At 37.9% G+C, this 20,401-nt stretch overlaps 1 long non-coding RNA gene across 1 annotated transcript; it reads left to right on the plus strand.

The window, feature by feature from the left end:
- The first annotated feature begins 12,541 nt into the window (after positions 1-12,541).
- Positions 12,542-18,276, plus strand: LOC148296605 (uncharacterized). Its single transcript, XR_015833521.1, has 5 exons — positions 12,542-13,003; positions 14,317-14,714; positions 14,832-14,959; positions 17,361-17,515; positions 17,644-18,276. It is a non-coding gene; the product is annotated as an uncharacterized LOC148296605 (long non-coding RNA).
- The last annotated feature ends 2,125 nt before the right edge of the window (positions 18,277-20,401 follow it).

Raw genomic sequence — 20,401 nt, forward strand, 5'->3', positions numbered from 1 at the left:
AAATAATTTAGAATTATAGGAACTAAGCAAAAGAAGTAAGTAAATTGGGCATGTATATGTATGAAATTATGAGCTTAACAGCACGCACCACCAATGAGTTTCAAACCCATTTTGTAATTTTTGTTCTTGAAATAGGTGGATTGGCATTGAGTTTAAATTATTGTTTGAAACAAAAGCATTTATTTGTCTGAAACCCAGCAAAAACTTTCCAAGACTGACTTTAAAAAAATAAAGTCATATGAAGACGATAAAATCACAATACAGGGCCAATACGATGCAATATTAAGACAATACATTTTTTTTGAAAATTGCACAATTATTCAGTGTATATAGATTGTTTATTTGCGTATACTTAAAGTTTATTGATTGTTTACTGCATGTATATCGCATGATATTGAATGTTTATTGAAGGTTTATTGATTGTTTACTGCATGTATATCGCATGTTATTGCTCCGATATTGAATGTTTATTGAAGGTTTATTGATTGTTTACATGTTTATTGAAAGTTTATTGATTATTTACTGCATGTATTTCGCATGTTATTGAATGTTTATTGAAGGTTTATTAATTGTTTACTGCATGTATTTCGCATGTTATTGAATGTTTATTGATTGTTTACATGTTTATTGAAAGTTTATTGATTGTTAACTGCATGTATTTCGCATGTTATTGAACCGATATTGAATGATTATTGAAGATTTATTGATTGTTTACATGTTTATTGAAGGTTTATTGATTGTTAACTGCATGAATTTCGCATGTTATTGAACCGATATTGAATATTTATTGAAGGTTTATTGATTGTTTACTGCATGTATATCGCATGTTATTGCTCCAATATTGCATGTTTATTGGGGGCAAACGTACCACTCAAGTAAGATTTAAAGAGTTATATTTAAGGGGGAAAACAGTCCTTATTCTTTCTTTTAGTGGGAAGAACAACTGTTAAGTATAATTTCCTATTCAATACGGCTTCCTTATGGTTGGTGTAATTATGGAGTGATGTGTATTGCATGTCTATTGCGTGTATATTGCATATCTATTGCGTGTATATTGCTTGTTTGTTGTGTGTATATTGTTTGTCTGTTGCCTGTGTATTGTTGTTTATTTCATTCGTAAGCAATAAACAATCAATACACACGCAATACATGTACGATATGCACGCAATAGACAAGCAATATAGATGCAACAGACATGCAATATAGACGCACCAATATACATTACTTTTATGGAACATAATTTAGTGTTTTGGTTTGTTTTGAAACAAAGTTGAGTTTTTGTTATCGTTTTCAAATTTTATAAGTCAAAATTATGTTTTTGGAGTTTTGGGGCGTAAAGAATGTCACAAGGAGTTCCTACCAATTTTCGGTGAATTTTTTGGATTTGTATTTAATTTATTATGAATTTTGTAAGTTAAATCCTAGAAATTATTATTAAATGGTATGGAGTGACACATGGCGAAAGCTGAATGGGCGCGGTCAGTGTGGCTGACTGACTGTCCTCCAGTGATTGCACCACTGTACATTTTGATCCTTGTTTTGTTTTGTTTTTTTATAAAAAAATTCGTAAATAAATAATTAAAAATCAGAAAAATACATTGAAAATTGTTACAAACTCCTTATGGCATTATCTTCAATTACAAAGGCAATTGGGGCAATACGAAGACAATTAAGGGCAATACAATGGCAATATGAAGGCAATTGGAGGCTATATAATGGGAATACTAGGGCAATAGGAGGCTATACATTGGCAATACGAAAACTCCAATAGTCCATCTTAGAGAGAGAGAGAGAGAGAGAGAGAGAGAGAGAGAGAGAGAGGAGGGGGGAATACAGGGACATAATACACAACGTATACAATGTTCTCTCTTCAATGTATAATATAAGTAAAAGTAATTTTACATTGTTCTTTGAAAAAAAAAAGTATGTTTCTATTGCACACACTTGCGAATATAAAAAGAACAAATTCAAGACTGAGCTTTCTCAAATAAATTGAACTCAATTTCATTGAATGAGGACTAAATTACATGATTAAAATATAGTTCCTCAATTACATGTTTTTTTTTCCATATAATTACAGCACACTTCCTGTGACAGAATGGAATGTTGTCCCACGCCAAATTGATGATGGTTCTCAATAACAACAATCTTCCATAAGTCAAAAATCTAGGTCCAACTGTCATTATAAAAAAAAAAAAAAAAAACCTGCAGAAGAGATGGCAAAACAAGAAATTAGCAAAAAGGAGAAACAAAGACCAAAAAAACAAAATAGAAACTGAGACAAGAAAACCGCAATCAGAAACTAAAAGACCTAAGAAACTCATACTAATAGGCAAAGAGCTTCCTAACCTAGAACACCAGCAAGAGAAAATCGGAAAAATTGGAACACATAAAGCACAAAGAAAATGTTAAACTAAATAAGAGGGACAGAACCAAACATCAAAACACCTCAAGGGGTGAACTTAATCAACCAACCAACCAATAATCAATATAACCAAACAACATCCATAACATCAATACAGAACCAGATACAACTACAACATCTATAATAGAAATACACAGAACAATGAAACTAAAAAACAACTGCATTCCAATCCAATAAGATTGAAGAAAAGTAACTATTCCGTACAAAGTGATATTACGGGAACATGATTAGGAACAAAAAGAACCATTAAAAAATCATCAGATGGTTTGGCAAAAAATGGGGCAATGTGGAATTGTCTGACTCAAGAAGCTCCACATGTACTTTATATAAGCTTCCTAAAGAAGGCAATAGTGAACAGAACAACCACAATTTTCTGAAGCTGTTCAATATTCTCCATTTTCTAAAAAACAAACAATTCCAGATAAAATAAAAACAAACCAATCCTATGTTTCTATATAGGTGTAAGAGAATCATGAATTGAAACAAATAATCTACAGGGGCAACTTTAGAACAAGGAATTCAGATCCATATGTTACATTTTATAGCAAGCCATATCAAGGGAGGTCTACTTAATGCTCTTGAAATACTTCAAATTTTGCTCAAGCATCTCATGAAGATGCCTATTTTCAACTTTCCCATGTTCCAATACTTCAAATATTAACACCAAAAGATGTGTATTTCAAAGGCTAATTAGCATCACACTCACACAAAATCTAATAGCATAAGAAACAAGCACATTCCCATTCATTTCAATTAATAACTCCATTTCCTAATATCAGCAAGTGGGTTCATCGAATAGTAAGCTAATCTTACAATTCAGAACAACCATGTCAACCAAGAGCGTAGCTACTGATAATTTAGTAACACAACTTCCATTAATACTAGAAGAATTTAATAACCTGTCTACACAAAATTGCAAGCTGCCCAGCCACTAAAATTGTAAGGCTAAAATATGAAATATGCAAAGATCAATTAAAAATTACAATAATACTATTATCAATGATCAATTAAAAACAAGTAGTCCACTTGATAATTCATAAAGCCACAGCTCATAAATTAGGCATTGAATGAATCGCTAAATTAGAATTTCAAAATTAACCCAACTGAATCCCTAATTCCTAAATCCCTAAAATAGAATTTAGAAAGAAAAAAAATTGAAATTGAATGACATGAAGAAGAAGAGAACCAGAGAAGTAGGTGGTTCAGGTTAGTGGTAAAGAGGATTACTGAAATTTGAAGACCGAGAAGAAGAGGACTTACAGAGAAGGAGAGGGAGAGAGATAGAGGACCGTAGCAAAAAATGGAGCCCATGAATACCCCTAATGTTGCAATAATAAGAAAAGGGGATCAACGAATTTATAACAGACAGAGAGTACAAAACTAATATCAGAACTCACCGCTGTCGAGAATGACGACGGAGGTCGCGACTGTGGCTGGGCTGTGGAGTCGCGATAGTGGCTTCGCGGTGGAGGTCGACAACGAAGGTCGTGAGTTGCGGTGGCTTGGCTAGGGTCAAGCTAGGGTTCCGAATTTGAGGAGAGCTGGGTTATGACGATTGATGGGTGGAGAACTGGATTGGACAGTAGGGAGATGGCTGGCGAGCTGGAGCTGAGGCAAGATTTGAGAGAGTGCGAGAGAGGAGAGGAATTAGGAGAAGTTGGGCGTTAGAAAATGAAATTTTGAGATGATAAAGTGTCAATAATAAAAAAAGACCCAAAACCCTCCGTTGTGTCTGTGTTGGTTGCAAGATATTTGCTGAATGGATTTTGGTTCTTTGATAACCACAAACCAGAGATGGCGAGAGAGAGAGAGAGAGAGAGAGAGAGAGAGAGAGAGAGAAGAAAAACATATTGCAGAGTGGGTGGCTTGGGAGGAAGGAGGGTTAACCAGAATGAGAGAGCGTGCTTTGCACTTTCGGATTGCATCTTTTTGGTATGGGTAATTTCAACCCGGTTTTACCAAAAAGCCAATATTGAAAACTCACCGTTGGATGAAATCCAACGGCTCTTACATACCCCTCAAAAACACCCCTTATAACTTTCCCCTCACTATAGAAGCTCCCCTAGCCTAGCAATGCTAAAGAAAGAGTGGGTTATGTGGGCCCATGTGCCCAACAAGCCTTATACAAGATTTGGTTGGGCTCAATGGAAGAAGCCCAGCAAGACTCCACATTAGGGAGCACAAATCCTCAAGATCTCCTTATTTATTACACCAACAACAAATAAGGAGATCACATTCATCGACTTTGGGTACGTAATTATCGCACGCACCCCTCAAATTTATTTTTTCAATAGCATAAGTACTATAGAGTACTTATACTAAATATTTTCGAGTTTTTGACTTGGATTCATTTTAACTCCTACTTCAATAGGGTTTCAACTAAAACACACTTGGCGTTGATCTATACATGACTAAACCAAGATCAAATCGGATAAAAAATATTTCATTTCTTGTCACGTTATAGTAACCTACTTTTGTTTTGTTTTATTTTTGTAATTTTCTATAACTACATGATTTTTCAATTACTATTTAACTTCACTTACCATGATATGCAAATAATTAGGATATTTTATGCATCACAATTCTCCATGAAAAGTAATTTCAATTTATGTATTTCATTATTTTACTTCAATCATATGTTAAGAATTAAGAACAGAGAAAAGAAAAGGTTGGAATTGTATTTCTCATTCATACTTGTACAGTGAAAATAACACTGTTTATATACAAAAGAAAAGAATAATCTAGAATAAAATTGGTTACAAAGAATACGGAGATGATGACAAGTGTAGGAAGGATATATGGCTAGTTTCTAGAGTAGGAAGGATATATGGCTAGTTTCTAGAATATTGCTGAGCTGGAGATTGTATGCATTGGATTCCATTGCTCTGTATTTACTCTTGACTGCACCTGTTATTGTATACTCTGTTTATCATCATACATGGACTACTTAATTAAGTAGTCATGTTGTTCAACATAAACATTGTTAAGAACAACAAATTTTTTTACCATGCGTATAATCCATTGGACCTTATTAATGTCGTCCAATAATTAGGTTTATAAGAGATTATGAATTGGCAAGAAATTGTTGTTTTTAATATCGATAGGACAAATCATTAAAAATTATATCGAACTGCTTACATCTTTGGACAAAAAGCCTTTCGATATGTTTTGTACCATGATGCAAATTTTAGATCATGAACTTTGAATACAGTGATTATACAATAATTGAGCCGCTTTGGCTTGCTCAATCACTACAAAAGGACTGCAAGCATTGATCAATAAAATTGTCAAGAGCATGATAAAGTTCATTCTTTATACTGTTATCATGTTCATGCTTAATAACTTAAAAACTGTCAGTTTGTTTTCTTTAATTTTCCTACACGAGATTTGTTAGGTAGAACATGATATAACTAAAGCTCTAATACCACATGTTAATCCTTCTAAGCTATAACACATTGAACACTAACCTGTGTCTGACATCTGTTCGGTTCATTTTTACACATGATTTTTCATGTTATTCACCTATTATTTTGAGTTAGTTCTTGACATTTTATAGCTTTTTACTTCCTTTTTGTGTTTTCTTAGATTTTACCTTGGTTAGAATGAAAATGAGCTAAAAGTGCATTATTGGTTATAAATTCTGTTTTTGTTCATTTTCGTAGGTCAACTTCTTGGCCTGGGATCAACATGCTCTGGTGCTCGGATGAGGTGAAGATCTTCATGAAACTTGTTCCAATGGATGTTGACTACAACATATCCAAATTTGAGCTCCATTGGACAAGTATTGCATATCCAACCAATCCAGCATGTTACCACAGCTCTGGAAATCCGAAATTGGCCAGCTTTTACCTCCATTGTGTCATCTTGATTCTTCTTGTTACCATAACACTTGGTAACAAAAAATTACCTTAGTAAATGAGATATTTTCTGAAGCAATTGGCATCTTTGTGAAGACAAGGCTTCATCATGGCAAAGGGGACAAGGGCAAAGGCTTTAACTAAAGCATGAGTTTTATATTATATCTTTGAGCTGGAATTGATGGGCAAAAGGCACATGGGAGTGCAATATGAAGTTGGAAAGGCTTTTGAACGTGGGTAATTTTACCAGGCTATTATTCTACACATTGGGAGCAGGTTTTGGAGCTGGGAGCTAAGCAAGGAGAGGTGCAGCCAAGCAGGAGGAAAAGGAAGACTTCCACCATTGAAGACCTTGAGCTTCCATCACTTACAAAATCTGTAAACTCTTTCTAGTTATATTTCGAATTTGTGTTTGAAATGATTATGAGGAACTAAACTCCATAGCTAGGGCTTAGGTTGAAGCCCTAAACATGATTACCTTATTGTTTTGATGCTTGAGTGTATGAATTTCTAGATATTGTTGATGAATTCCAATTCGCCAAATTAATCTATCCTTGATGTGTGTTTTTCCTTGGTTGGCCATCTTTGAAAGCATGCTTCTTGAGATTGTTGGAATTATGTGTATCTTCATGTTATCCTAATCAATAAATGGATGAAGTAAGAATCATCCATGTGAATTGGTTTCTTGAATACCTAATGTAAACACCATGCTATTAGGATTCTTGTGATGTTCATATTCTCTTTAAACTTAATGGGTTTTCCTTGTAATTGAATCGAAGTACGAACCATACCTAGGTTCGGTTATGGGGAGGGCACAAGTATTGTAGCACGAACCATGCACTTTACGTATATTAGAGAGAATCAATGCGTCTTGAGCCATGACCCATGGTCTTGATTGCGAACATCTTCATCAACACGTTTAGAGTTCATCATTTGAGTATTCACGAACTTGAGTAGGATTGTTTAGGGTGGATTCCGAAACCCTAGTGTTTGTTACTTGGTACTTTCACATTTTGATAACTCATATATGCCATTCTCATTTAAATTCAAAGTTCATTTACTTTCATGCCTTAGAATTAGGTCACTTGAACCAAACCAAAACACCCCCCCCCCCCCCACCAAGTGTGTTGTGTGTGTGTGTTTGAAACGTTGTGTGTCATATTTACCGAATTTTGTTTGTTTTCGTAATTGTTTTTTACTTTTGGTCCGCTTTGTATTCTTCCATTTTCTATGCTGAATCCAACCGTATAAAGAACGTGAAATTTGGATAAACGGTTGGAAAGTTATATGCAAAACACTGGACAGAGGTCGAAACTGGAAAAACAGAGAAACGAATCTGCCAAAAAACCGACCGGTCGTTACTGTTCAGGAGACCGGTCGCACATGAATCTGTCCAAAAACGACCGGTCGCGACTGTTCATTTTCACTGTTCACAGCACTGTTCACGACACTGTTCACGGATGATAAATAGGTGATAAAAGGGTGATAGAAAATTCTGTTTGTGTTTTTCTTTAGTTTTCTTGTGTTGTTTCATTTCTTTTACACTTCTTTACTCATTTTTAGTTTCCATTTTGCATTTGTGCATTTGTGGTGTGTCAAATAAGTGTTCTTTACATACTCAAATTAGAACTTATAGGAAGCCGACAAGTTCTTCGTGGGATCGACCCCGTACTTACATAATCTATACCTCAATAGATTCGTGCACTTGCGGGTATTTTTAATTGGTTGTTTGCACATTAATTTGTGTCCTTTTAGGAATGCAACAACATCATGCTTGGAGCAGATCAAGTTGGGCAAAGATGTAGAAGATTCTTCTCCTTAGAACTCGATCCATATAGCTTTAACTCTTGACGGGGTGAATTTCTGATTAGCTTGGGTGTATCGGTTCTAGGAAGGAGCCTTCAATTTATTTGCATCTCTCTAAGTGTCTTGCTCAATCACTACAAAAGGACTGCAAGCATTGATCAATAAAATTGTCAAGAACATGATAAAGTTCATTCTTTATACTGTTATCATGTTCATGCTTAATAACTTAAAAACTGTCAGTTTGTTTTCTTTAATTTTCCTGCACGAGATTTGTTAGGTAGAACATGATATAATTAAAGCTCTAATACCACATGTTAATCCTTCTAAGCTATAACACATTGAACACTAACCTGTGTCTGACATCATGCTTGGAGCAGATCAAGTTGGGCAAAGAGGTAGAAGATTCTTCTCCTTAGAACTCGATCCATATAGCTATAACTCTTGACGGGGTGAATTTCTAATTAGCTTGGGTGTATCGGTTCTAGGAAGGAGCCTTCAATTTATTTGCATCTCTCTAAGTGTCTTGCCCATCAAGAAACACTTAGAGATATCCTTCATGCGATAGAATTAATGTATTACAATCCATATAGAACTAAGAATCTTTAAGCCTATGTAAACAACTTAAACACTAATAACAGGCTGCCATACGAGATAGAATTTGAGCCCTTGATAAATAATAAGTCCTTGCAATCCCTCATTGATTAGAAGATCTGTCACATCCTAGATTGGCTCCACCGTAGCACTATATTGTCCGCTTTGGGCCCCCCTCTCTACCCTCACGGTTTTGTTTCTAGGAGCTCACGACCAACTTCCCAGGGGTCACCCATCCTGGGATTGCTCTAGCCCCAACTCGCTTAACTTCGGAGTTCCCATGACTCCAAAGCCAGTGAGCTCCCAAAAGGCCTCGTGCTAAATGGAGGCGGCCATGTACATATAAGGCACATCACCCTCTCTCCTTTGGTCGATGTGGGATCTTACAATCCACGGCCCTTAGGAGTCCGACGTCCTCGTAGGCACACTCGCACCACACGACAAAGTGGCTCTGATACTAAATTGTCACATCCCGGATCAACTCCGCCGTAGCACGATATTGTCCTCTTTGGGCCCCCCTCTTTGCCCTAATAATAAAATTAATAACGAAAAACAATGAAAAAACTTATTTTTTGCACACGTATCGAATCATGTAATGGGATTTGTATTTATACAAATTGTACTTTGAACTTGGAATGGATGAAACCAATAAATAACCCCTCACGTGCCATGGAAATAGATGTATTTATTCGCGTATTCCTTCATATGCTTTGATTGCGTAGGTTGCATTTAAGCTGCTAGTCCAATTTAAGGTCAAACTATCTTCGTTTGAATTCTTTTAGCTTAGAAAGCATCTTAGGTTACATGGCCTTAATTACACTGATATGTTTACTAATTTGTAATCGGGATGAGGATGAATTGAATTGAGGAGAGTTTGAATTCAGATTCCTATTAAAGTTGTTTACTAAACTATATGGAATGGGGGTAGGAGTGGTATTGATTCCTTATAAGTTGTTTACTAAATTCCCATGAATCAAAATTGAAACCAAATTGATTACTAAAATGCCCTTGTTGTTGGGTTAAAGTAGATGGTAAATTTGGAATTTTAAAAATTGTGTGAGGATATATTGGGTAAAAGATGGATTTCTAATGGGTTAGTTCTCCCATAATTAGAATACCACCTTCCATCCAAGAGTCCAATTCCTCCAAATTTAGGAGTTGAATTCTTAATTTTTGTGTGGGTCACACTCAAGTTTTCATTCTTCCATGTGAAATAAACACATGAGTATCTATAATAAAAATTCAAATTCTTATTTTAATTCCTATTGCAAATTAATAAACATGCCAAGTTAGAAGACCATTTCACTTTATTCTAGACTTGGCCAATTGGGGTTGGACCACAGTGCGTGAGGCCATTTAACCTTGACAACCCTTCCCACAAGTACTTATGGTCAGGTTTTGAGATCCGGCCACGAGGCTATCTTAAATCACTTTTTGCATCTAGTTATTTCATCAATTCCAAGTATACTACATCTAGTCATTTCATTTCTAAAAGAAATTAGAAGGGCCAATCAAAACTCACCTACTAGTTCAAGGAAGATTTTGGCGATATAACATGATTAACAACGTTTTTATCCCATTCCCACTACCACCATTGATGTTGGCACACCATGTCTATGTAGCTTGTGCTTACCAAAAAAGTCAACACCAGTGTTTAAGATTTTTTTTTTTTGTTGAGGTATATCGATAATTGGGAAGAGGGAATAACCTAAGGCCCCTTTTGGTTTATGGGTGTAGGGGCTTTTTTCTTCCGGCAGCAAGTGGGCTGGGCTGATGAAGTTGTCCCCTTTGTTTGAGTTCGAAAATTAAGCCCCAAAATGCTTCGAAAGAGCAGCAAAGCCTTAGGAAGTATTTTGGTTATCTTCTCCAACAAAAACAACAGCAAGTTACAGATAATTTCTTCACACTCACAGATGAACTTTTGGGCTTGGCATGAGGGGCATGTGGCATGAGAGCAAAATTACCATGGGTTTAGCACTTTGGGAAAGAGAAAGTTTGTGGGTTCCTATGAAGGTTAGAGGTTCTAATGGAAGAGAGTTTTTGGTGATTTTCGTAGCTTCCGGCAGCTTGACAGTGACTCTGTCAGAGCTGTAGCAATCTGCCAAAGCAGGGGAGATGGGGGAAATGGGCTAGCAAAGCACGAAAATTTGATGGGTTTGCAAGAGAGAAAGCTTGCTCTCTGAAGGTTGTGGGTTGTCTTTGTTGGGTAGGAGAGGCCCCATTTTATAGCTGCGGGAAACTATCCTTTCCCAAGAAACCCTAATGGTTTCTTTCCAATTTGGCCAAGCTTTTCCTTCCTTTCTCCTCTCCTCCCTTGACTTTCCTATCTCAGTGAAATTGCCTCTATCTATTTGCACGAAATTAGGGATTTTGGGAGCTCAAGGCCTCCTTTTCCTGCAGCAGCTTCAGTGGGAGACTCCCACTTTCAGCTATTTTTCTTCTTCTTTCATTTCCCCTTCCATGGCTAGATCTGATGAGGGAAAGGAAGTGGATATACATGCTGGTCCAAAGGGTGCTTTTGGCAGCTCGCAGGCTAATACTCCTTGGTTCCTTGAATATTTCTTGCTTGGAACTTGCTCCCAGCAGCCACTCACGTGTAGATTTCCAACGTTCCTTTGTGGTTTTGTCTCCAAACTGAGTGCTAGGGCTTGAGCTGGTTTCATCCTAATTATATTGGCTTTTGGGACAACCACAAGATCTATCCAATGGATGGGATGGCTTTGTCAAAGGTTGGGCTTTTTGGTTAGTTTGTTCTAATTGGATCAATGGGCTTATTTTGGCTAGTTTATTCTAATTGGGTCAATGGGCTTATTTTGGTTGAGGCAATGGTCCATCTCCTTTCTTGTGCTTACCCATGTTTGGGCCTAAGAAAATGGGCTTGAGTCCCGAGGCCCCCAAGTGACCCGAGACTTCCATTTCTCGACCCATCGATGGGCCCCATGATAACTTGTTACCATCCATACCACAACCCACTCAAGCAAGCCCCGGGCATTTGAGTGGCTTGGGCCCACTTAAGCTTGTAGCGCGACGTGTTGCTTATTTGCTTGGCGTGGCATGTGTGCAAGCGCGTATGACGAACTTTCGCGTGCCCTAATCGGGCTTCTCCTCGGTAAGGTATTGCATTTGGCCAAGAATTTATTTTGGCCGAACCGTGGATTTTTTGGGCCTCAACATTAGCCCCCTTGATTATTGGGGCCATGAATGTGTATTGAAATGGTCCGAATAATCAATTTCCAGGCCAAAATAAATTGCAGTCGCATGGCATGGCATGGGTTTAGGAACAACTTAAGGATGACTAGTTAAGTGTCTCTGAAATTACAGCCAGGTTTTTTCCGGGAAGGTTGGAGGGGTCACGATGGTCCCGCTTAAAATCCAATCCTTCTTAAACACCGAGGGTGTTGCCTTGAAGAACTTTCCTAGACACTGTAATTTTGGAGGTCACTCACTAGAATTACCAAGAGTTGACCTATTTTGTGGCATGACCTAGAAGAGAATGCTTGGTGGACTAGCTTAGCTTGCATGACTTGTTTGCTTGAGTGACTAGAGAGGCTTGATTTTGCATGATTGTGTGCTTGGATGCTTGGCATTGGCGTATACGCTTGATTTTAGCTTGTATGCTTGGATGCTTGGCATTGGCGTGTAGGCTTGATTTTGGCCTATATGCTTGGATGCTTGGCTTTGGCTAAGGTAGCATGGTTTAATATGCCTTTTGGGACATTTAGCATGGTGGATGTCATTTGACAGTAGCCAGACGTGCTAGTGGACGGTGGGGATCCAATCTTGGAGTTGTGGATGCAATGAGTTTGGATTCACCATTGTGTTTGGGTTTACGGCACCAGCCTCCGAACACCTTGAATTTTAGCGGACAAAACTTCAGTGCAGGTGATAGCGTGCGACATGATGGCTAGATATTGGAAGAATACTTGAAATATGACATGTGCTGGAATGATGTTTGAAATAAGGCAGGTGCTGGAAGAACACGACTTGGCTTGGCCCTCACGTGGGCAAAATTGTGTTGCCCCTTCCTCTTGAATTTTTTATTTGCAAGTGGCTACTATTTTTCCCTTTCACTTGGCATGGCGTGCTTTATTTTCTGATTTTCCCTCACTCTTATTTCTTCTTCTTCTTCTTCTTCTCCAAGACCCAAACCCGTGGGTATTGTGCATCAGTACGTAAGTCATATTTCGGAAGCTCGGATCAGAAAACTTCCTTGATAAAAGTTGTTCATCTGCTCGAGTACTATAGCCTGTAAAATTTGCAGAATTTTTTGAATTTTTCTGATACCTCAAAACTGGTGTGCAACTTCTGCATTCATCCATGGCTGGTGAGTTTCTGCAAATTCTGCTTCTGCATATGTCTTTAACTTATGATGCTTGGATGATTGTGCTTCCTTCACAAAATTTGCTCAAAATTATGTTTTTTATAACATATCCAAAATTGAGGATCATCCACCCATTCTAGTGCTCTCTGCCTCCATTTTTCTGAAGCATGTTCATGAGTTGATGTTGATGCCTTTGGTGCAGGCTTGTGTTTCTATGCTTGAATGCTTGAGTTCCTCTGTATTTCCCAGCATTTGTGAACTATAAATCGAATTCTGAGGTTGAGCTTTTGATTTAGGATTCTAGCTTAGTGATAAACAAGAGTCATACAAGCTCACTTGGGTATGCATGCCAAGTGTTTGTCGAAATATCTCAAAGTAGTTTGCTGGCTGTTTTTTGAACTTTTGAAATGTTGCTTTTCGAATCTGAGTTGGAGCTTTTGAGACATAAAAAATGGACTTCTCAATGGCTATTTTGGAATTGGTCTTGCGTCACTTGAAGAAAAAATGAATTTTTGGTGGAATTTCAAAGTGAGGGCTAAGCTGGCTGGAACTGTGCAGTTCCTGCGGCATGGGCTGTTTTAAGAATCTGTTTGACATGCTTCCCTAGCTCGAAATGTAATGAAATTTTGGGAAAATGAAACTTGATAAGTCTAGTTCTAATCTGGAAAGTTTGGGACTTGTTGGTTGTAAGCTTGATTTCTAGTGATTTTTCAAAGGTGGGATGTTCTAGCTAGAATGGTTGGAAAGCTTATGTATAAGTTTTGCTTGGCATGTTGCTTTTGTTTGAGAATTTGGCATGTCTTTTCTGTTGGCATTGAGTGCTAATCTGAGTATTGCTAGAGCATGTCCTTGAGCAATATTGTCGTGAGAGCATGATGTTGAAAGGTATTGTCGTAAGAGCATGAGTTCTTCAATTTTGCTTGAAATGCCCGAATTGCTTGGAATGCTTGAATGAAATGAAATTTCTTGGCATGTGGATTGGTATCATACCCTGTGGATTTTGTCAAATGCTTGATAGATAAGTTTGCTTGCACTTTGAGAAAAATATGCTTCCATCGCCTCCCTTTGTGTATGAGTACCTTTCCGGCGTCTGATTTTGGCTAACGTATTCTCTTGTTTAGAAGCTCCATGAGAAAGCATGAGAAGTCTAATTTTCTAGGATTTTGATAGCATGAAAGTGAATTTTGGCCTCTTGCAACTTGTCTTCGGAAAAAATTATGCTTCAATAGCGATTATGCTTCCGGCGCCCCCTTTTCATTTACGAGTTCCCTTCCAGCATCTAATCTGGCCAACGTGCTCTCTTGTTTCTTTTTCAGGCTTGATTGAGAGGTTCCAAAGCATGAGAAATGTCATCTTCTTACTGATTTGTTAGGAACTTGATGGTATGAAGGTGAGATTTTGGTTGCTCACACCTTGTCTTGCGATATGAAGGCTTATGGAAGATTTGAATTGTTTGACCAGAGAGACTTTGGATGAGACAGAGAACAAGCTAGTTGTTGAGTTCTTCATCGTCGTGGGGTTTTGCTCTTCGTTTTGGCAGCCAAGCACCAAACCCTTTCGACCTATTTTGTCATCGTCGCAACAATGGTACTTACAGCATGGGTGCTAGCAAGGAAGGGCTCGCACCAGTTTTTGGGTTTTCCTCTTTTCTGTTTTTTTTTTCTTTTGCAAGTGGTTGGAAGAGTGCCAAAGGTTTTGCGAGAAGAAATCGCTGGTATGGATTGCATCTTTTCCTCTTCTCTGTTTTTTCTTCCCCATCTTTGTCATGTGTTGGCCCTCTTTGTGTTGGTGAAAAAGTTGAACTTTGCACGATGTGCTTTTTTTCATGTAGGTGTATACGTCTCTGGCACAGGCAGGAGAAGGTGAGTGCTGGAAGCTTTGACGTTTTTGCTGCTAGAACCTTCGAATCCTCCAGCCTTCTAACTTGTATTTTTTTTGGGCTTCTGTTTTAGTCTTTCGGTTAGTGACTCTGCCAATTTGAGTATTTTAGGAATAAGCATAGACTGGTGCTTGGCCTAGGCTTACTCCCCTTGTGAACATATACTTGATTAATTGTAGAGTTTGTTCTTGGCCGCGAGAAGTAGAAGTCGACAGGACGCATGTCTTGCAATGTTTGATTTTTGTTTTGAGTGAGAATTTTGTTTGCCATGGGAATTGCTTGTCGATCATGGAACGAGAATTTTGCTTGCCATGGGTAAATTGCATGTTGCTTGGGCATTTGCTTGAGCATTTCCTTTGGCATGAGCTTCACTTGCCATGCTTGGAATACAATTTTTTTTTTGCGTGCTACGTTCTTGGCCCCCTTCTTGATTGTTGTTGAACTATATGCATCAAGACCGTATGCTTGTAATCGCATGATTAATACGTAAGATCAGAGGCTGTTTGCAAGCTTGAGGAAAGCACAATTGGTTTCTTTCTATGAGCTTAGAGCTTGGTCATGGATGGTGATCGGTTCATAATTGTATATCATTTTGTACCCTTCTAGCTTATGATTTGGTTATGTTTTTGAGTTAAACTTGTGCTTTTAATCCTTTTTGTGTTTATCTTTCAGTTCATTGAGCTTTAGGTAATAATGAGGGCTTTGGATAGTAAATGATGCAATCCATGCATGTTAGGGCCTAATTTGGATGAATGGATGAAGAGCTTAAAGACAAACTCAATTTTGGCTACAGTCCCCTGCCAGCCCAGTTTCGTAGGTCATATTGCAAGCTTTTTTTCAGCAACCTACATAGCTCGGATGAGGCCACATTATTCATGAAAGTTGTTCCAATGGGTGTATACTATAACATATCCGAAATTCAGCCCCATTGGATAATTGTGGAGTCTGTTACCTAGCAAACATAGAGCCATGCTCAGGATGGATTTTATCAGCGCGCAAAATGAGTTAGCAATTTGTTTTGGCCTTAACTTCCTCCTCCGACCTTGGATTGGCCCAAATGATATATGGCTGGAAAGAAGACATTCTGAACTTCAAGTTCGAGTGCTTAAAGTCTTAATTTGCTTAAGGGAAGCCCAATTCGTAAGCCCTTGAAGTTGCTGGTCATGCTGACCTCAGGATGAGCTATTATTTCTGGTTGGAAGCTTGGTCATGGTGACATGAAGATGAGCTAGGGCTGCTGGTGGGATTTATTAGTGAAGTGCATCAACCATTTCAGATTTTATAATGGAAGTGTTGTATGCATTAGCCATACTTAATTCAGATTTTCAGCTTCCTTAGGCCTATATATAGTGAGGTTTCCCAAGCTTGTAAACACACCCCAAGGGGGGGAGCTCTCAAACACTTCTCTAGAGCTCCCTTCCCTTCTCTCCCTCAAATTCTCTTAGTTTTCCTTTCTAGTTCTCAATTGATTGTAACAAAAATCCTTTTACTAAATTTTCCTTTAAGTCTTTCCAAGTTCTACTTTAATTTTCATTGTTATGTAAATTCTTTTCTTTAGTTTTTCAAGTTTGATTAGTTTCCAAGTTTCAATTATGGTTCATGTTCTTATTCATTATGCTTATAAGTTAATATGCTAGTTTGAATGATTGATCACCATTTAGGCTTGCATGTTAGCTATCTTGGTTTGAATTAAGAGTATACACCATGCTTTAATTCGAATTGAACTATGAATAGGAAGAGTATGTATGGACATTCGACAACAGGGATTAGATACATGCTTGGTTGTTTAAATTGTTCTTCTATGCTTAATGGGTTCCTAATGCTTAATTTTAGGTTAGACAACAAATGATCAAATTAGGGAATTAGGAACACAAGGTTATGACCACACACCATGGCTTAATCATACTTTAGCTAGAATCAATCCATTAATCTAATTGAACTTGGGAACTTATCTACTTGAGTTAGTTATTTTCTTTCTTCCTTGTTTTATTTATTTCCTTTCTTTTTCATTTCTGTTTTGTGTAGGAGAAATGAATTGGATCATTCAATCACCAATCCTCGTGGGATCGACCTCGCACTTACATACGCTATACTACCGAACGGCTCGTGCACTTGCGAATATCACAAGTTGAGGATGCAACTGAATCCATTTTGGTGCAGCTGTATCTACACAACAGATGGCGGTTTTTTTTTTGGCTTTATAGGGATAGACATAAACATGTGTATGATGGGTCTGCTGGAATGATTGGTTGAGCATGGAATGGGAAATTTGCTTGTCATGAGCTCGAGTAATAGATTGCATGATGCTTCGAAAATATTTTTTGTTTATACATTTCGCTTGGCATGAGATAGCTTGCTTTGCTTGGCCTGTAAAGTTCATAGGGCTTGCATGCTAGTGTGGTGATTGCTTGGCTTTAACACAGAGAACTAGCTTTATGTTTTGCCATTTTTCAGCATATTCTTTGTTGGCAATTCTTGCAGGGATTCATCGCTTGTCAAGACCTGCCATGGCATCCACTAACCCGTCATCAATTATTAGTGACCACCTTTATTCTCTGGATGATAAATTAGAGAGAGGAAGCCTGTTCGGTTCATTTTTACACATGATTTTTCATGTTATTCACCCACTATTTTGAGTTAGTTCTTGACATTTTATAGCTTTTTACTTCCTTTTTGTGTTTTCTTAGATTTTACCTTGGTTGGGATGAAAATGAGCTAAAAGTGCATTATTAGTTATAAATTCTGTTTTTGTTCATTTTCGTAGGTCAACTTCTTGGCCTGGGATCAACATGCTCTGGTGCTCGGATGAGGTCGTGATCTTCATGAGACTTGTTCCAATGGATGTTAACTACAACATATCCAAATTTGAGCTCCATTGGACAAGTATTGCCTATCCAACCAATCCAGCATGTTACCACAGCTCTGGAAATCCGGATTTGGCCAGCTTTTACCTCCTTTGTGTCATCTTAATTTCTTGTTACCATAACTCTTGGTAACAAGAAGTTACCTTAGCTTTGAGATATTTTCTGAAGCAATTGGCATCTTATTGAGGACAAAGCTTCATCATGGCAAGGGGACAATGGGCTAAGGCTTTATCAAAGGTGGTAGTTTAATATTAAAAGGTAAAAGCTGGAAAGGAGGAGAGAGGGAAGGAAAGGAATTGCAATCTGAAGTTGGGGGAGCCTTTTGAACGTGGAAAAGAAAGTCATTGAAGGGATTACACAGAGGAGAGCAGATTTTGGAGAGCTTGGAGCTTGGAGAAGGCCAAGGTGCAGCCAAGCTAAGTGGAGAAGAAAGCTTCCACCATTGATGACCTTGAAGCTTTCATCATTTTCTCAAAATCTGTAAACTCTTTCTAATTTTATTTTGAGTTTGTATTTGGAATGAGTATGAGCAACTAAACTCCATAGCTAGGGCTTAGGCTGAAGCCCTAAACATGATTACCTTATTGTTTTGATGCTTGAGTGTATGAATTTCTAGATATTGTTGATGAATTCCAATTCACCAAATTAATCTATCCTTGATGTGTGTTTTTCCTTGGTTGGCCATCTTTGAAAGCATGCTTCTTGAGATTGTTGGGTTTATGTGTATCTTCATGTTATCCTAAGCAATAAATGGATGAAGTAAGAATCATCCATGTGAATTGGTTTCTTGAATACCTAATGTAAACACCATGCTATTAGGGTTCTTGTGATGTTCATATTCTCTTTGAACTTAATGGGTTTTTCTTGTAATTGAATCAAAGTACTAAGCACACCTAGATTCGATTATAGGGAAGGCACAAGTATTGTAGCACTCGTACTGCACTTTACGTACATTAGAGAGAATCAATGCGTCTTGAGCCACTCGTACTGGTCTTGATTGCGAACATCTTCATCAACACGTTTAGAGTTCATCACTTGAGTATTCATGAACATTGGTAGAATTGTTTAGGGTGGATTCCGAAACCCTAGTGTTTGTTACATCTTGATTCCACTCTTTGATAATTCATCTCTGCCTTTCTTATTCAATTTTAAAGTCCATTTACTTTCATGCAATAGAAATAGGTCACTTCAAACAAATCAAACCCCCCCCCCCCCCAAATGTGTGTGTGAGTTGCGTGTTTGACACGTTATGTGTCTTTGTTACTAAATTTTATCTATTTCCGTAATTGTTTTGGACTTTTGGTCCGCGTTGAGTTCTTGCATTTTCTGTGCTGAATCCAACCGTATAAAGAACGTGAATTTTGGACGTACGGTTGGAAAGTTATAGGCAAAACATTGGACAGAGGTCGAAACTGAAAAACAGAGAATTCGACTCTGCCCAAAAACGACCGGTCGCTTTTACCTGACGACCGGTCGCTTTTCACGTCAAAACAGAGAATTTCGACTCTGCCCAAAAACGACCGGTCGCTTTTACCTGACGACCGGTCGCTTTTCACGTCAAAATTTGAGTTTCGACTCTGCCCAAAAACGACCGGTCGCTTTTACCTAACGACCGGTCGCCAGACCAAAAACGACCGGTCGCTCTTACCTCACGACCGGTCGCTGGTCACTGTTCACAGCACATTTCCTTTTTTTTTTGTGTTTTGTTTGTTTCTTTTACATTTCTTTACTTTCTTTTTAGTTTTAAATTTGCATTTTTTTGCATTGTGGTGTGTTAGTTGAGTGTTCTCTTTGTACTCGAATTAGAACTTATAGGCAACCGAAAAGTTCTTCGTGGGATCGACCCCGTACTTACATAATCTATACTTCGATAGATTCGTGCACTTGCGGGTATTTTTAATTGGTTGTTTGCACATTAAATTGTGTCCTTTTAGGAATGAAACAATTTTTGGCGCCGTTGCCGGGGAACTGGCACGGTTGCTTATTTGTTTTGTTTGAGTATATTTAGAGTACTTAATTTTATTTTCATTTTTCTTTGTTTGTCGTTTCATTTTATTTGAGTTTGTTTTTGTTTCTTCTTATTGCAGAAACACTCTGTTTATGTCCCTTTTGAATTTGGATATTTCATTAGATTGCACAATAGAAGATATCCAAGCTCAAGCTTTGAGAGAAAGGAACATCCAACTAGCTGTGTCTACTCCATTGCCTTTGTCATTCTCACCGTTTTCATCATCACCAAGCTCACCAAAAGTCGAGTCACATCCACCGTCACCAATGGCAGCCGCAGCTGGAATTGTGGAACTTACTATGCAAGAATACTCTTCTCCGCCAACAACTGGACAACCATCTTGCATAGTATATCCCACATCCACTTTGGAAAACTTTGAGTTGAGATCGGGCATGATACACATATTGCCTAAGTTCTTGGGAAATCCTGGAGAAAATCCTAATGCACATATCCTAGACTTTGAGGAAGTGTGTTCCACAATAAAGATCGAAGGCATGAGTAGTGATGAGATAAGAATGAGACTTTTCTCATTTAGTTTGAAGGATACAGCAAAGGAATGGCTTCACTATCTACCTCCAAATTCCATCACAACATGGACAGATCTTGCTTCAAAGTTCTTGCAACATTTTTTCCCAGCACAAAGGACAAAT

The sequence above is a fragment of the Prunus avium genome, chromosome 2 (assembly GCF_965620075.1).
Source record: "Prunus avium chromosome 2, drPruAviu1.hap1.1, whole genome shotgun sequence".
NCBI lineage: Eukaryota > Viridiplantae > Streptophyta > Magnoliopsida > Rosales > Rosaceae > Prunus > Prunus avium.